At 45.3% G+C, this 13428-nt stretch overlaps 1 pseudogene; it reads right to left on the bottom strand.

Annotated features, from left to right (window-relative positions):
* Nucleotides 1-6190: 6190 nt before the first annotated feature.
* LOC125171761 (cytochrome P450 4A7-like) lies at nucleotides 6191-9796 on the bottom strand (annotated as a pseudogene).
* Nucleotides 9797-13428: the final 3632 nt, after the last annotated feature.

The raw sequence follows: 13428 nt of genomic DNA, 5'->3' as shown, positions 1-13428 counted from the left end.
CACCTTGGGAACCAGTGGGAGGAAAGCTTTCCCAGCAGACAGCAACAGTGCCTGGCAAACTCCCACTTGGCCTTCTCCCGATTTATCATCCAATATTTCAGGAGCACCCCTAAGTGCCAGGTGTACTGAGTGCCACAGCACAGCTGCCTACAAACAGACATGAGCCCTGACAGCAAGAAGTCCGCAGTCCAGTTACCGAGTTCAGAACGTGTGGTTGGTTGGCTTATTCTCCCTTATCAGAGAGCAGAAGTCTTACAGGGAGCTAGTGTGATGTGGCCACAGGAGCACTGCCATTGAGAGTGCCAGCTGGGATTAGAATCAGGGGTTCTCCCGACCACCTGCTTCAGCTGCCTCAGCATTGTTCCCCATGCTTGTCACTGTCTACCCACCAGTTGTGCCTGGAGCAGACTGTGCTGGCAGACAGAGCACCGGCCTTAGACTCAGATCCCCAGCCCCAGGGCACGCTCATGACATAGGAGGCCAGCAATGTAGACTACTTGAACCTCGGTTTCTCCTTCTGGAAGGTGGGGTAATCGTCCCTTTCCCAAATTACCCCCAAGTTCCTTCCTCCAAAGTCCTCCTTTCTCAACTTCATGACAGAAGATTCATCACACAACCCTTGGACCAGAGTTCTTTCCTGCTTCCCCTAAATCCTGGGCTCCTGTCCAAACCCTAGGGGACATAATCACATTATCCATTCCCCTCATCTTAATATGGTTACCTTCCATCCCTCTGTGGCCCCTGGTCAGAGACTTTGGAGCCAGACAATTTCCCTTACTTGGCCCAGCACCAGCTTTGCAACTAGCATACCAGGAGCAGTTGTGGAGAGAGCCTGGAAGTAGGACAGCCTGGGTGCAATTCTGGGGGTCACTCTGTCTTTGCCTCCCAGAGTCCTCGGTTTCCTCTATACGGTGAGCACATGATGCTTGGTGTAGCTAACATTTAGTGAGCACTTACTATGTTCTAGGCACTGAGAAAGAAACCTTAGAGGTTTTCTCCACAACAACCCTATGGAATAGACTTTTTAACAAAAATCCCCAAGTCGAAGTGAGAAAACCATGGCATAAAGAGCTTAGTTGTCTGTCCAGAGTCACCCTCCTGGTAAGAGGGAGAGCCGGCATTCAGTCCAGGAAGTCCTGCCCCAGAGACTTTGCTGTGAACCATTTGTTGAAAACCAGGCTCCAGCCCGCAGGGGGCAACGCCCAAACGCTGCAGGGGACGTTTCATGCTTGCTTTGTTTGAGCCAGTGTTTCCTGGGAGCAGCAGTGTGTTTCGGGTATCAATCCCACATTTTGGCATAAATGCAAGCCTCACTATGCAGGGCTGTTTTTGTGAGCAAGTGTAGGGCACACCACGTCCGTAGATGTAGCAGTCATTGAAGACGATGCTCACAGAGAATTTTCATGATGTGAGTAAAGCTGATGATAAACTGGTCAAAAGAACGTAGAGCTCTCTGTAGAGAGTTTAAGTCTTACTAAGTTGTGCTGGCATTGTCAACATTATTAAAGAGTCAATATCTGTCCCGTTCATTTGCTATTCAGACACCACAAGCAAGGGTTCTTTGAAGGTTGTAATGGGGCAACCCATGTCTTATGCTTCCTATCGCGTGGGACTGAGGGCTGTGCCTGCTGAGGATACCCAGGGAATACTTACTGATGTGACGAACGAATGAAGCTGGAAATCAGGATAACACTGCACCAGTTAGATCACTGTCTTGAAGAGACTGGGTTTAGTGATGGTTGCCACATTTTAAAGGGAAATGAGTATTTCCTGGCTCTGTGAATAGGCCGCAGAAAGGCAGGTGAATGGGTGCAGTCATTCCCCAAGGCGGAAGCTTGAAGTGATTACTCAAGTGATTACTCATAATACCAGGCACTTGCTGTTTCTGGGGCTGATGGATATTCCTAAATATTGGCTTGCTTTTCCCATCTAAGAGAAGGCTTGAAGCCATCATTTATTTATTTATTTTTGGCTGGGGCATTATGCAGCACCCCTTTCTACCTAGAATGAGATCTAGGGTGATTCTGAGAATGTGAGCGCTCCTTACCCGGTACCATGCATGGTGCTGGCATGGGTAAGCTTCCAAAATATGTCCTCAATATTGGCATAGTGGTTTCCAAAGCACAATCACAACTACTGCTCAATTTATCAATACTAAATTACAGACAAGTAAACTAAGGCCCAGGGAGCTGGTTGACTGTCTCAAGGTCACAAAGCAAGTAAGTGTCAAACTTAGAACAATGACCATAAATGTCGAACTCTAGTTTTGCTAATACCCGAGTGTCACTTATTTTGTGTAATAGTTACATTTGTTGACATGATGCCAATGTTTTCATATATTATCTACCTACATTTTTAAAGCACCCTATCTTAGAACAGATACCAGCCTCTGGATGATCTCTCCAAACTTATCTCAGACGACTGTCCTACCAAGCGGCAGCTTCTGGAAGACACCACACTTCTTCCTGCCCCAGAGCATGTGTGCTTGCTGTTGGTTCTACCGGAATGCTCCTCTCTTACCCTTCACACTGCCAGCACCTTGTCATCCTTCGAGTTTCACTTTGAATGCCCTCTCCAACAAGAGGCCATCCTGGATCTCCCTAAGTAGACTCTCCCTGTTAGTCTCTCTCATAGCACTGTATTTGTTTCCTGTTTTAGATGGACTGCTCTCTGTATTCATTCTACTTACTTGCTTGGTTGAATATTATCAGTCTTCCCCAAGAATGAAAGGGCAGGACCATGTCCGTCCCATCACATGGAGTATCTTGACAGTGCCTTGCACATAGCAGGTCCTCAATGAAAATGTGTCAAATGACATAAGGAACAGAACTGAGCTGACTTCTGCATTGCACAGCAAGCTGGTTTTATCTTTCTTATGAAAAACTTTAATGCTGAACTAAATTTCTTTCTGGGAGTAGTATAGATAGAAGGTTGATGACAGGCAGCATTTGCAAGCAGATTGGCCAGTTTGGGGCTGTTGAGCTAACCCAGGAACAGTAAGAGAGAGGGTGCCTTGGGCTTACAGTGGTGGCTCTGGGACTGGAGAGCAGGTGAGCTCAAAGATATTAAGACTGTGACTGCCTAGGAGAGGCTAGAAGAGGAGTGAAGGACAGAACCTGGACAAAGTTGTAACCTGAGCCCACCCATTCTCCTCAGCCCGCCCACCCTGGCTCGAACAGTTCCTTGGCTTCCTGAACATCTATGAGCCTGACTTCCCTAAAGGTTTGTAGACCTGAGGGGGTTAGTGTTCTCAGGAGAGGGTGAGTTTCCAGAGAACAAAGGGCTCAGGTTCCAGGTGGGGAGGAGTCCTGGGACCTGCATCTCACTTTTAGGAACTGAGGTCCTATTTATCCACATGTCCTGTTTATCCACAAATAAATATCTAGGAATCTCCCAGTCTGTGCTTGACCTGATCATCTTTCTCCTACAGATCCCATGATCACAGATGTGTTTAATTTCTTCTTCCACTGGATTGAGGAGTGGGCACCTGCCTTCCCTGCCTTTCCCCTCCAAGACCATGATCCTTCCCTCTGCATCCTTCCTGTTCTGTCACCACTCACTCAGGCATCCCAACAACTGGACAACCTGGCCCTCTAGTGCCTTTCTTACTTAAGCTGCTCCTTAGGAAGACAGAAGAGAACACAAGCAAGCTACTGTCTGTCCAAAAAATGGGCTCAGACACATTATACCTCTGGGTCTGTTGTTTTCTTTCTAGACAGGCATCCACTTGCCTGGTTTTTGTTTCTCCGGTGCAACTCTGACTAATACAAATTTTGGTAGCAAGAATTTTCTAGAGGAACAGAATCTTAATAAGTTTTTTAAATTCATTCTGGATTTAATGAATGATTTTTCCATTAGGATTCATTGGAAAGACACTGATGACCCTATTGCCAATGGTAAAGAGGACACTGCTAGCCCAGGGCCTGATGTTGCAAAATGCAAAACATCACTATTAGATAATGCTAATCAAATACTTGTAATAGGCAAGGTTTGGTGATGTACATGATGTACATGTAATGGCATGTATTTGATGACATGTTGCATTTTAGTTACCCTAAGGAGCATAAGATTGACTAGTTGTTCCATGCTGTACTGGAAAAGTAGGGAAATAATGATGTGAAGGATTCAAATTCTCAGACCACAAAAGAAATAAATGACTTGAAAGCTTCTATGTCAGCATTGTGCCCTATGTCAGCACCACTGTGCCCTAAAGCCCCAGGCCTTCACCAAGGCTCAGATTTCGGAGAACTAAACCCAGAGCATCATTCTGTGTCACAATTATAAGCAAATTAAATTACATATCTTGTAGGTGTCAAATTATAGTGAGAACACTGAGCATTGGGAACCTGAAAATTGGAATGGGGACATATGGGATATCCCCATGAAGCTAGAGACATCAAACCCCTATAATCTACCGAGTCTTCTTTCATTTGGGGAATACATCCATTCTAGTTATGTATTCCAGAAGCAGAGAAATAACCTCAGGATAAGTTAGGGTATACAGCACTAGCTAGGAGGCAATAACTTGCAGGGTTAAAGGAAGGCTCTTCAAGGGGCTGAATATGCTATAAATCAATGTCAACATATGGTTCTCTTACTCTACAGTCAGGGTTCACCCATCCAGGACTCAAGAGATGGAAATGGGACAGGCACCACACATTGTTACACCTAGTGACCCAATTAGCCACATCATTGGTGCTTATTCCTGTAACATGTGCTCTGTTGGCCTAGTGATCTTAGTTCCAAAGACAGGAGTGCTTCCACCGGGACACACAGGATGATTACGTTGAACTGCATGTGAACATATCTCCTGGCCACTTTGGGCTCCTCATGGGTCTGAATCAAAAGCAATTACTGTACTGAATTTATCCTGATTGCAAAGGGGAAATTAGTAGTTTCCTTACCAATGAAGGTGAGAAGAATTATGCTTGGAATAGAGGAAGTACATGGGGCATCTCTTAGAACTACCATGCCCTGTCATTAAAGTAAACTGAAAAATGCCACTGCCCAGTTGAGGCAGGACTGGTTATGGCCCAGGTACTTCAATAAATAAGGTTTGGGTCACCCCACCAGGCCAAAAACCACAACAGGTATGGTGCTTACTAAGGGTAAAGCAAATATGGAATGGGTAGTGGGAGAAGGTATTTATAAATGCTAGCTTTGGTCATGCCACAGGTTGTAGAAATAAGTAGTATATTGTTTCTAGCACTTTTCTTTATTTGTTGTGAATTGGGTTATATATGTGTGCACCCGTGTGTCAGAGTTTTCTTCCTTGTCTTACATCCTCCAGATAAAAGGTAAGATGTAATTATGTTAAATATATATTATAGTCCTGAAGATATAGGATTTCAGGGAGAAGAAAAAATATGCTCCAATGACTTTGTTTTGTGGCTAGGGACAAGGGTCAACATACTTTCAATTATATTAAGGACACTTGGTGGAAGGGTGACTGTATTCTAGTTAATGGGCAGATCAAGTATGGTTTAAAGAGATGTATGAATGCCAAGTGGACTACAGTTGGACTGTGAAGACTAGTTTTGTGGGTCGACTTGGACTGGATGTAGTACCAGTTATTCAATTAAATAAAAGTCTTGGTCACTAAAAGATTTATAGATATGGTTCAGATCTGTAGTCAATTGAATTTAAGAAAGGGATAGTTCCTTGATTCACAGGGAGGCCCAATCCCCTCATTGAATGGCCTTAAGAGCAGACTTTAAGAAGGTGGAAAATGCAGAAGAGATTCTCCCTTAGAGCTTCTTCAACACCTTGGTTGTGGCCCAGTGAGACCCTTTTCAGATTTCTGGTCTCCTGAACTACAAGATGATCAATTTATGCTCTTTTAAGGGACTAAGTTTTTGTCATTTGGTAGAATGGTAAGAGAAAAGAGTACAGGGAAAGAACATCAGACAGGAATGGAAAACAACAGGAGAAGCCAGACAGGCTGGAGACAGGTGCAGAATCAAGAGTTACACACACAGTCAGAACTAAAGCTGGGTAAGAGAAGGGTAACAGAAAACTAGTAGGAATCCTGGAAAAGGGTGAGACAGAGAAAGGCAGACAGTCTGATGGGCAAGAGGAGGAGATCACAGAGGCTGGCATGAGTGGGGCAGAAAACAGGAGATGAGAGACGGACAGGAAGACAGGATGGCAGGCAGGAGGGCCTCAGGGTTCACACTTGTCTGCACAGGTTTTAGAGGAGCTTCCTGAGATGCAGGTGGATCCCATTCTTGGACCTCAACACAATTCTTGGCCAGGGACAGGGACCCCGGAAGGATCTGGTGCCAGCTCAAAGCGGAGCAGGGTCAGGGCCACCGCCACCTTCATCTCATTCATGGCAAACTGCTTCCCGATGCAGTTCCTGGGTCAGGGAGGGAAAAGGAAATGAGAAGTGGCTTGAACCCCTCACTGGGACCAGCACATTCCGGACCCTCCTGCATGTGCCAGCCCCCATCCCTTTCCTTCCCGGACACACACACATCTCGACCCAAGCCTTGCTTCACACTCTGCCCCTGACCTTTGACAAAACCCACAGTCTTCCAGGACTAACTGCTGCTCCTGCCTCTGCTGTCAGCAGGCCTGAAATCCTCTTACAAGAGAGTCAGCTCCTGAGGCACACAGCCAAGTCAAGTGATCACTACAACAGTTAATCCTTAGGTTGTTTGCTCTCTCCATAAGCCATTTCTGGTTTCACATAGGGAAAGCCAGAATAAGGTACCATAGGGAGCAGGCTGGGTCACATGTCAGGCCCTAACCGTCTGGGGGGCTAGAGGGACTCAGATCCTCAGAGAAAGGACAAGGTGGAATTGTGTAAGGAAGTCAGAATGAACACAGGGAAATATTGTGGTGGGTCAAGGCCTTAACGATGCTCAACGTGCTGCACCATCTCCCTCCCAGTTTGGGTCCAGACTCCAGGCTTCCCTTCAACCCTTCAGTCAACCAGCTGCTATAGACTCCATTTCTACTGCAGAAATGTCCCTGCCTGCCATCCCTCAGTCTCCTCACCCAGGCTTCTCTGTCTCCTGCCTCCCCTCCCTCTCCTGAAGCCCTGCCCAGCTCTGACTCTCCCGGGCCCTCCATCACAGCTAGGTCATGTCCACATGCCTCAGCTGGCATCAAAGTCCTCTCTGGCTTGTTCCCTCACTCACCTGTCACCTGTCCAGCTCCACCCCCCAGCTCAGCTCCTGCTGATGTGATTCCTGAGAATACCTTCCTTCCACGTGCCACATGCTCAAACCTAAGGGCAATGACACCCTCCCCCTCTCTGTTGCCTGTACATCATACCTTGACTCTGAAGTCACTATAGTTATTTTTTTACTAAAGGACATGTTACATGTACAGGACAATGTGAGGTACATGGAACTTCCTATAGTGTATTCAATTAGTAAATGAGTGAGTGGAAGAATGAATGAATACTGTCTCTTTTGAGTGGTGGCATTTATCTCTTCACTGTGATCTCTTGGATGCAAGATCAATATCTTTCCTCTGCATTACCAACTCCTAGCAGAGGATTTGACACACAGAGACAGGCTTGATAAGTAGTCTTAGAATTGAATGATGTTTATTGCCCTGAAAACAAAATCCTGAACGGAATAAAATATGAGTAACCATTAGGTCTGAGCTAGGAATAGAGCTGTCTAGCCCTCTCCTGTCTCTTCTGGCAGCCACGTGTCTTCTGCCGATGTCTAGGAGGAGGAATTTAATCCCAGGGTGAAATCAAATCCTAGGCCAGCATCTGCAAGAATAATTGGCTTAAAGCCCATTCTTGAAAGTGGATTCACTATTTGAAGAATTGATAGATTTATGCATTCCAAAAAAAACTTGTTTCTAGTAACTCTTGGAGAGTTTCCTGAAGTTACTATTTAGAGGACAATTTCAGCAGCACTGGAGGATTTCACAGCAGCCACTCTGGAGAACAGTCATCCAGCTCCACAGCAACTTCAAGTCTGCTTTATGTTTTATACCCCAGGAAACTTTCAAATACCATGTGTCATGTATAAAAGAGTGGCTTTTCTCTCAAAAACAGTTTAGTGTCCTCATTTGCATGTATTTGCCCACTGGTGCAATTGGACTCTAAGTATGATATTAAGGTGTGTACAGGGGTGCCTGAGTGGCCCGGTCAGTTGTGTGTCCAACTTTGGATCAGGTAATGATCTTGTGGCTTGTGGATTTGAGCCCCGCGTTGGCTCTGTGCTGACAGGTCAGAGCCTGGAGCCTGTTTCAGATTCTGTGTCTTCTTCTCTCCCTCTCCTGCTTGTGCTCTATCTCTCTCTCTCAAAATAAATAAACATTAAAAAAAATTTTTTTAAGTGTGTGGAGCCCAGATCATGTGTACTGATTTGACAACTGGGAAAACTGTCAAGTGTATGTGAACATTACCATTACAAATATTTTGGATAGATGCAAACATAATGGCGACACAGATTAGTGGAATACTTCATGAATCCCTTAAGAGGCTACAGTAACTAGGGGCGCCTGGGTGGCTCAGTCGGTTAAGCGTCCGACTTCAGCCAGGTCACGATCTCGCGGTCCGTGAGTTCGAACCCCGCGTCAGGCTCTGGGCTGATGGCTCAGAGCCTGGAGCCTGTTTCCGATTCTGTGTCTCTCTCTCTCTCTGCCCCTCCCCCGTTCATGCTCTGTCTCTCTCTGTCCCAAAAATAAATTTAAAAAAAACGAAAAAAAAAAGAGGCTACAGTAACTATTTCTGTATATGACTTAACTATTTGAGACATGAAAGGCAGCTGAGAATGGAAACAATGCAAAGTGATGCAGTGCAGGGACAGAATGGCGAGTTGAGTAGAAAAGACTGGCTTGAAAATGTGTACAAAAGAAATCTATCAGATTCCATCCAGACTCAAAAATTGACAACACTTGAAATTAACATGTGAGAAAATCGATTGTGCAAAGTCATACTCATACACTGAATCAAACGCTAGAATGCATTGAGCTTTGGAACAGCCACCAACACTGAAGTGTGGCTGGAGATTGGGGAAGAGCAATGGGTCTAAGTCTCTGTCGTGCTGTGCTTACCAACTTTCTCTTGTATGTAGAGACACACACCTCTTTCCCAGCACACAGACATGCAAGAGCGTATCTGTAGACACCCATGTAAACATAAGAAGTCACAAACATTGGATATGCTCCAGGTAAACAGTCCCCCACTCCCATCCTGGTACAAGTAACTCACCTTGCTCCTCCTGAAAAGGGCAAGAAAGCATGACTGTGTCGAACAGAACCCAGTGCAAACCGTGAAGGGTCAAACACCTGCAGAGGGAGCACAAGGTTCAGGACAGGTGTGGTCAAGCCCCTCCTTCCTCCAGCCAACCACCAGACAGAACACCCAGAGGTGGGACAGGAGAATGGGTTTGTCTGGAGAGATCATCCCATCCCCTCCTTCCCAGAACATCACACCTTTGGGTTTGGCCACACCTCTAGGTTGTGGAAAGAAAGAGAGAAAGATAGGAAAGATAGAAAGGAAGGAAGGAAGGAAGGAAGGAAGGAAGGAAGATGCAATGCCTCACAACTGTTGAAGCATCTAAGTATCTATATTTGGCCTTATGCTTGCTTGTGGGCTAGGAAGATGGTTGCTGGAGGGTATTAAAGGCTGAGCCACAAGTCTCTTATGGAATTTCACAGTCCCCAAGGAATGCACCCAAGAAGGAAGAGGCACACCAGCAGATGTGGGTTAGCTCTCACCTAATTGCCCCAGGATCACCTTCATGTAGTCTGGGTCATAGACTGCAAGGGTAACTTGGCTCCCCCATAGCCAGCGAGGACTGGCACACAGGTTCTCTGCCATTTTCTGAAGATTTTGTAGTTCCTGGACCTTTTGGAACAGGGATAGACAAATCAATAAAACCTTCCTCTTTAGGTTCACTGCTTGGAATGGTGGTAGAGAGTAGAATGGCCACAGGGCAATAGTTCTAGATATCATCAGTGATTAGGAGTTTCAAACTGTTTCTGATGTGCCAGACTCTGATCCAGATTCCAGATTCAGTGAACTTATGTTCTAGTGTGGGAGTGGAGGTGGGGAAGACAATCGGGCTTAGAATCTGAAGTATCCTTCAATTAGTTAAGGAGCCTGCTCTGTGCTCCCAGGTCATGGCCATCATTGGGTTGCCATTCTCCTTAGATTCAGTGTAGGGACTGCCCAGTGGGAGCTCTTACTACAAAGCTATGTTACTTTGTCCTCCAGGATCCCCTCATACCTGCGCAGCAGGGGCTCTGTGTCCTGTTTCTTCCTAGAGACATGCCTCCTTTTTCATCACATGCTCTCCTCCTCTAGGGGACCCCAAGGAGCCAAATGGTGCTATGGCTGGCTATTCCCCTCTCTGGGCCATTCTGAGGGCCACTGGTCTGTCAGCTGCCTGGATAAGTAGTAAGGAGCTGCCATATGTCCCTGAGCAGGTCTGGCCAGGGCCAGGTGAGACTCTCGTAGAGGAGATGGTACCCATGGTGGCAGTGGCAGGTACCCTGTCATGAGCACCCAGCATCCACTGGCCTTCAGGATGCGGCCACTCAGTGCAGGCCATGCTCTACTAAAACTGTGACCACCAAAAAATGTCCTCCAAGGGAGGCACAAGGACAGAAGGTGGACAGAAACTAAAGGGGCAGCACAGACAATGGTCAGGTGTTGTGGGCTCTGCTGGCTAGCAGTCAGCCTGAGACAGGTGGGAAGCCCTGGGGAAATAATGAGCCGTTGGGTCATGTATTTCCCACAGTGAAGTTCCCCTTTCATGGTTCCTTGTGGATTTCACCCCTAGGTAGTGCAGCAAGTTGGCTTACCCACAACATGCATGTCCTTCATAGTTATTAACATTATTTTCAATTTTTATCAATTAGAGTATAATTGTCTCCTTGCTCTGTGCCAGGCAACATTCAGAGATTAGAAGAACTAACATGAGACTGTAATCATCATCATTATCCCCATTTTACAGATGAAGAGAGGCATAGAGCAGGTATTTGAAATATGTGGCAAAGATAAGATAGAATCAGCCATGTTGGGTGTAGAGATTAGGTAAAAGTATTATCTTTAATAAAAAATTTTTTGAAGATAGGAGTTAAGATTGTGGAGAAGTAGGGGGACACTAGGCTTTTCTTATCCCTCAAACATAGCTGTATTGGGGTCAGATCACTTACAATACCCAGGAAATTAATCTGTAGAGTGGCAGAAGGATCTCCACACTTGGAGGGAAACAGTTTGGCAGGTGCATGGATGTGAGTTGGGAGAGAGAAAAATAGCCATGCTACAGAGGGGGAGGGAACCCCTTCCATAGACAAAAGGGAAAGAAAGAGAGAGGGGTTGCAATAACGTGGCATCAAATTAGCACAAGAGGAAAACATCTCTGGAGTGAGAAGTACCGAGTCTAGGTTATTATTTTTTTTTGATGTTTTGTTTTGTTTTTGCAATTCAAACTCTCATGATTTGGAAGTGCATGACTTTCTCTGCAAGTGCTCCTGGGAAGGAGGGAGCTGGCCCTGGAGTGCATAGCATGGTGTAGTCATCTCCAGGGTGCACTGGGAGAGAATAGATCTCTTCTTGGAATACTTTGGGAAGAGGGCTTATTGCCTCCCCAAGAACAAAAGACCTGGTAGCTTCCAGCCAAAGGTCTTTCATCAGCAGGGTGGAGAGGCTCTACTCTGGAGGAGGGGAGTGGATCTGTACCACGACAGCTCCTTTAAGACTTGGGCTTTTGAATCCCAGCCCTTGTTCCAAGAAGATGCAGGAGAGCAGAACAAACTGACTTTCCTCACTATTCTATGAGGGCTACTTGAACAGCAGGGGTTGAGATCTCTGGTACAGGGACTAGGGATTGGGGGCACCATTTCCCCCCAACAACAACTCACTGGGACTTCAGAGCAACACAGAGGCCTCCAGTGGAGGTGGGACTTGCTTACACATAACCTTGTCCCTCTGTGCCTGTCAATTGCTTATTTACTGGAGCAAGACTGGCCCGATGCAGCCAGCCTCTCCTCCAGACTAGTACAGCCACCATATCCAGGCATCAACAGAGGCTCTTTTATAATTTGTTTCCTCCTTTTTTTTTTCTTTTGGAATCAGACTCATACTTCCTTTTTTTTTCATCTCCTTTTCTCTCTTTTTCTTTGGTATCAAGATTTTTTATTCTTTTCTTTTTCCTTTTTTCTTTTATTTTTTTAAACTTTTTCCTTTCTTCTTCTTTGAAATCAGCCTTATAGGGTTTTTTGGGGGGATTGTCTGTTTGATTTCCTTTGTTCCTTTCCCTTTCTCTTTTTTTAACATCAGGCTCCCTACCCCCTTTTTTCCCAGGGTTACTTTAACAAATAAAAACACACCTAGCTAAAGGTCCAAACACTCCACCACTGCAAGCAAGAAGGAGCTCTGCAGAGGACTGACCAGTGGGAAAGAGCAGCCAAAACGCAACAGAAGAGTGCACACAACATATACCAGAAACACTTCCTGGAGCGCCAGGCCCTGGACAGTGTATGACCCCTTTTTAATATAGTAGTACTCTCAGGTGCAAGAAAAATAATATGCTTTTAAAACCTGCATGGGGCGCCTGGGTGGTGCAGTCAGTTGAGCATCTGACTTCAGCTCAGGTCATGATCTCACAGTTTGTGAGTTCGAGCCCTGCGTCAGGCTCTGTGCTGACAGCTCGGAGCCTGGAGCCTACTTCAGATTCTGTGTCTCCCTCTCTCTCTACCCCTCCCCTGCTCATACTCTGTCTCTCTCTCTCAAAAATTAATAAACTTAAAAAAAATTAAAAAAAACATGCAAAAGACAGAAGCTTAACCAAAATGACAATACAGAGGAATTCTCCCCAGAAGGAAGGTCAAGAATAAATCACAGCCAGGGACTTGCTCAAAGCATATATAAGCATATATCTGAACAACAGTCATGAGACTACTAGCTGGGCTTGAAAAAAGCATAGAAGACACCAGAGAAACCCTTGATACAGAAATCAAAGCCTAAGAACCAGTCAGGATGAATTAAGAATTGCTAAAGCTGAAATGCAAAATAAACTACATAAAGTGACAGTAAGGATTGAAGAAGCAGAGGAGAGAATAGGTGAAATAAAAGATAAAATTATGGAAAATAATGAAGCTAAAAAAATAAGGAAGGGTAATTACTAGATCACAAAGGGAGACTTAGAGAACTAAGTGATTCCATGAAACAAAACAATATCCATATTATGGGAGTCCCAGAAGAAGAAGAATGAGACAAAGGAACAGAAGGATTATGTGAACAAATTATAACTGAGAACTTTCCTAATCTGGGGAAAAAAATAGGCATCCAAGTCCAAGATGCACAGAAACCTCCCTTCAAAATCAATAAAAATAGACCAACACCATGACATACCATAGTGAAACCTGCAAAATACAAAGATAAAGAGAGAATTTTGAAAGCAGCTAGAGACAAAAGGTTCTTAACCTACAAAGGGTAGACAAATA

Source organism: Prionailurus viverrinus, chromosome C1 (assembly GCF_022837055.1).
Source record: "Prionailurus viverrinus isolate Anna chromosome C1, UM_Priviv_1.0, whole genome shotgun sequence".
Classification (NCBI taxonomy): Eukaryota; Metazoa; Chordata; class Mammalia; order Carnivora; family Felidae; genus Prionailurus; species Prionailurus viverrinus.
The sequence above is the reverse complement of the archived record's forward strand: the minus strand, read 5'-3'. Positions and strand labels throughout refer to the sequence as shown.